The sequence below is a fragment of the Mus caroli genome, chromosome 14 (assembly GCF_900094665.2).
Source record: "Mus caroli chromosome 14, CAROLI_EIJ_v1.1, whole genome shotgun sequence".
Lineage (NCBI taxonomy): Eukaryota > Metazoa > Chordata > Mammalia > Rodentia > Muridae > Mus > Mus caroli.
The window spans coordinates 88,424,554-88,429,553 of NC_034583.1; the positions used below are offsets into that span (position 1 = coordinate 88,424,554).

Sequence of the window (5,000 nt, forward strand, 5' to 3'; positions counted from 1 at the left end):
TCCATCTATCTATCTATCTATCTATCTATCTATCTATCTATCTATCTATCTATCTATCTATCTATCTATCTATCTATCTATCTATCTAATCTATCCATCCATCTATCTATCTATCTATCTATCTATCTATCTATCTATCTATCTATCTATCCATGAATAAGTTCCATTATTATAACTATAGTCTATCTAGGTCTTCTGAACCTATCGATCTCCTTTCAAAATAATAATTTTAAGAGAAAATGTGATAATTCTTTATGCTAATGTTTAAATCATGGATTAACATTCAGCACAAAGACTCTTTCCACCATTTTAATTAGAGAACAAGAAAAAAATACATCAAATGGGAACTGTGTTTGAGGGAGTATAAAATTGTCTTCCACAAAAAGTAATAATCCTATTCAAGTCCTTGGAATCATGGAGTTAGAATATAGTGGTATTTTCTAAAGATTGCCATGAATGGTTAAAAGGAATTTAGGTCAGCCATCTTTGAATTCACAATCAATAGTTTTATGTTATTGAGGGATGTAAGTGAGTATGGAACAAGATATCATCAAAATTTCTATCAAAAATTATTTGTCTGGAAGTATGTGCTTAAATAGGCTTTTCTACTTATCAAGAGAAACAATTAGAATGTAACAGAAATCATCCTTCAAGCTAAGGACAAGGCACTAATGAGCCTAACTGCTTAAGGTAGCTAGAATGGCAAGAGTGAACTCACTTTATGAGCTCTGCCTTGTAGTGCTTCTCTCAGGATCTGTACAACTCACTGCCAGAAGTTCTGATATCACCACATTGTATCATGCTTGTTTTCCTGATCCCTTGTTCCTTTTTGTATTTTACTTATAAATCCTAGCCAAGATCTCCTTTCAGGTCCTATCACAGACCTTCCAGCACTCTCTGTCTGTAATCTCACAATGCTCTAATATTGACCTGAATTCGTTTGTTCAGAGTTTGTTCCTTCAAAAGAAGAAAAAATTCCATTCACCACTACATGCATTTAATACAAAATATAACATGGGAAAATAGTCCAGGATAGTGTGCTCAATTGCAAAAATGTAGAAAGGAATTAAATCTTACATCAACAAGCATGATTTCCTACCTTTTTATAGGACATATAATTTTGCGCAAACTATTTAAACCCTTCCATATTCAACATTACAAATCTAACATATTACAACTCTAACATCGTGCTAATATCTGTCAAAATGCATGTTTTTAGTCTAGCATAAAAAGTGGCTCATGTGATTATAACCATGATGAATAATTCATAAAACAAGTTATGCTAAGCACTATGAAAATACTTTCAGATAATGTGTGTTATGTGACTCAACATTTCCAGCAAAGTTATGTTTGTTTGTTTGTTTGTTTGTTTCCTAGAATTGTAGGAATGTAATAGACACCTTTATCCTTGCACACAGGAGGTAAAGACAGACATATATATGTGAATTTATAGCAAGCCTGGTCCATATAGCAAGGTCCAGGACAGCTGTAGCAACATAATAAAAAAATTTAAAAATATATTATTTTTGTGAAACTCCTTATATTTGTAGACAAGATCATTCTAGAAAAAGGTTCCCTTTTAATTCTGAAAAGTATCTCATAGTCCTAAAACATCTTTGAGGTTTGTTGCTCTCTTAAGGAAAAAGGTCGAACAATAGATCATGTCATTTTGGCAATGGAAAGCAATAAAAACTAAAACACACCACTTGCTTTTTCTATTGGATAAAAATGAAGTAATTAATTCTTATTGACCCAAACTGCATGCAGGTAAATTTTCATGATGATTAAAGCTTTACTGTTCCTTCTTCTTAATAATATATAGAATACTAGTATTTCAAATTTTGTTAGTTACAAAGCTTTTGAACTACTAACAAATTTTCAGCATCAATAATTCCCACTGGAAATGCCATAATATATTTCAGCTTAATGATTTAAGGCTACAAATATTCCCTCCAGAATGATTTCAGCATCTCCCAGGGTATATTTATTGTAAATGTGACTTACTTAGCAAGTAAGCACATGGGAAATATGATATTTCAAAATAATTATAAGGACTGGAGCTAATTAATAAATCACATAAAGAAAGTCATACCAAAAAAAGAAAATAATCCTATGGCACTCTTTCTCACATCCTATCGACAAAAAGTAGTAAGTCGCACAGCTCACAGCATTGGAGGAATATATAAACAAAATTATAAGACTTGATTTTCCATTAGGTCTAAAAATATTTCAGGGTAGGAAACTGATTTCTCCTATTAATTATTATCTTAAATGAAATAAATGTATAGTAAAAACAGAAGTCAACTTACATTTTACTAGTAAAAATTAAGTTTATTTTTTGTTTTTATTTAATCATGGGAAATTGTTTAAAAACCAAACTATACATTTTTGTCCATCCATGTTTCTGATATACATCGTCAATTTGTCTCAACTTCCTATTTATGTATAGTAACTGTGATTACTGTGGTAGATACCTTTAGTTGAGTAATGTCAATTTTGAAGTACTTTAAGTACATGTGTGATCACATGTAGAAATACACAGACACATTCGCACCTAGTTAAGATTTTCCTTATTACTTTGAATATCACCAACAAATGTGTCAAGTTCATGCTAAAGAATTTTAAAAAGAAAATGTGTTATTTTTGCATGACACATTACGTGAGACGAAAAGAACTAAGTAGGAGACCTTTAACCATAGTAAAAGTCAACCCTACAACTAATAAGATGATGCCTTCTTCCAACCACCACCATTGCCTGAACTGGCTCAGCTTTTAAAGGGTCAAAATTTATTATCATTTCAGTTCATCTAATAAGTAATGTTTTTGCCGAACAAAACCAATTCCCAATAAATTCTCACTGTATTTGTGTGCCCTGATTTGATTTAGAGGCCTATGGGGAGACACCATTTGGTAGCAGAGGAACACAGAGGGGTAGGTGGTGCTGAGCAGAAGAGTGGCTCGTGTGCCAGAAGTGTTATTGTGTCAGGTTGATTTATTGAGTGAGCTTCACTTCACCGAATGTTCCGAGATATTTATTTCCCTAAAGGCTCTACAAAGATATGAACAGACCCGCATCCGCAGATGTCATCATTGCTCATTTTACCGAGTCATGAAATTTTCTCAACTGCAATTTGTCCATCTAAATTGCTGTAACAGAACAATGTCAATAGGAGCATCTTCCTTCAGTACCTCTTCTGTATGTGGCTCAGTTGCCAAATCCAGTACTTCTCTACCACTTCATGGTAATTAAAGTGACAGAAAGAGTTCACTGTAATTTCAGAGTTTCCTCATTGCAGACATTACTACAATTGTTTAACTGAATTCTGAGAACCCAGATGGGGAAAAAAAAAAAAAAAAAAAAAAAAACAACTTAAGGGGAATGAGATCAGTTTGGCATGGCCAAACTTAAGACGAAAATATGTACAGAAAACTAAACAAAAAAAAAAAATCAGGCCAAGCAGTTACTAAAGCCAGAGTTTCAAAAAATGTCACCTCTGAAAACTCCCATAGGCCTCAAAGGTAGTTAGAAAAAGCTTTCCTCTTTCCAACATCAAGCAAATGAAGTATAAATGCTGATTGTGAAAAAAGGTACTAATAAAGTTTACATATGTATATATAAATATATATATACATACATACATACATATCTATGAATAATCAAAAGCGCTATTTAAATTACAACAAAGCTTGTCAGATACATTCATAATGACAGGTATTATAACTTGTATATTTTCCATAATTTTTGCTCAGACCATCTTCAGTATGTAACAGACTGCCAATGCCTCTTTTCAATAAAAGCTACATGCTTGTGCTCTGCACCAGGATTTCCAGGTTTACTTAAATATGTTAATATTTCTCATTATGCCATTAACAATAACCTTCATCCATTTGTGAAAAACATTTTGCCAGGCATGCACATAAAAAATTAGCAAGTGAAGCAAAATCACCTTAATTTGCTTTGGACCAGCAAATAACCAACTAATTTGCAGAAATCCCTGCCAAGCACTCATATTAAATGCTTCATGCTTATTTTATGACCTCTGCTGCTCCTCTCCTTCCTGGGCCCTGAATCATATGATCATTAACATATTGCAAGGTCTGAAACTTTTATTTTTTACATTCTTTAATTAATGCCTGTTTATAGAAGGCCATAGGACTTCAGATCCAGTTAATGAAACTTCGCTCCCCCAGGCCTCTGGGGCCCAATAGAGAGCTCTCTCCTCTGTTGTTTTAGTAGCTTTTTTCCAACTGTTTGTTTATACATACTTAATTGATCTCTTTAGTCCCAGAAGCATTCCAGAGACACAACCTGTTTTGAGGCAAGCTAAGTTTTCCCCCTTCCTTTATAAAAACCTCTGATGCCCAAGGTTATCAGTTTTAATTTGGAAGTTGAAGATTCAGCTTTATTTACACTGTCTAAAACTAAAAAACTGATACAGGCCTCAGAGTGTTTATTTTCACATCCAAACAGAGTGGAGGGATCACAAGTGCATACTGTATATAATTATTTTGATATAGAACTAAGTAATTACTAAATGCTACTATATCTTATTTTATGACACTGAATAAACACAGCTTTATAACAAGTTGAAAATAAAAACAAATCAGGCTGCCAATGCATGAAATGTTCATGGCTCTTCAATTTACATTTTACATATTCTCTATGACAAGAATTTCTATTATGCTATTCTCTTTTTTTCTGCTATAATTAAATTATAAAAGTAATTGGCTGGTGCTGCACACTGCAGCAATGTCTTAATCACATAGACAAACAGTTTTACAATAGCATACACCATTTGCCACATGGGGCAATGACATTATTGTATCAGACTATACACTCAAGACAGATAGCACATACTGGCTCTCACCACCCTGTTGGCAAGAGCAGAGACCAAGACTCATCCAGCACACCCATTGGCACCTCTCTGGTGGAATTCTCAATGAAGTCAAAACAGCCTAATGCTGCTCATATGCTTTATACAGCTTTCGAAATTCAAAGA

The 5,000-nt window shown here is 33.3% G+C and overlaps 1 protein-coding gene across 2 annotated transcripts in view; it reads right to left on the bottom strand.

The window, feature by feature from the left end:
- The window catches only part of Dach1 (dachshund family transcription factor 1), a 382,982-nt gene that overhangs the window by 312,757 nt on the left and 65,225 nt on the right, over positions 1-5,000 (bottom strand). The gene's annotated exons all lie outside the window — the stretch shown is intronic.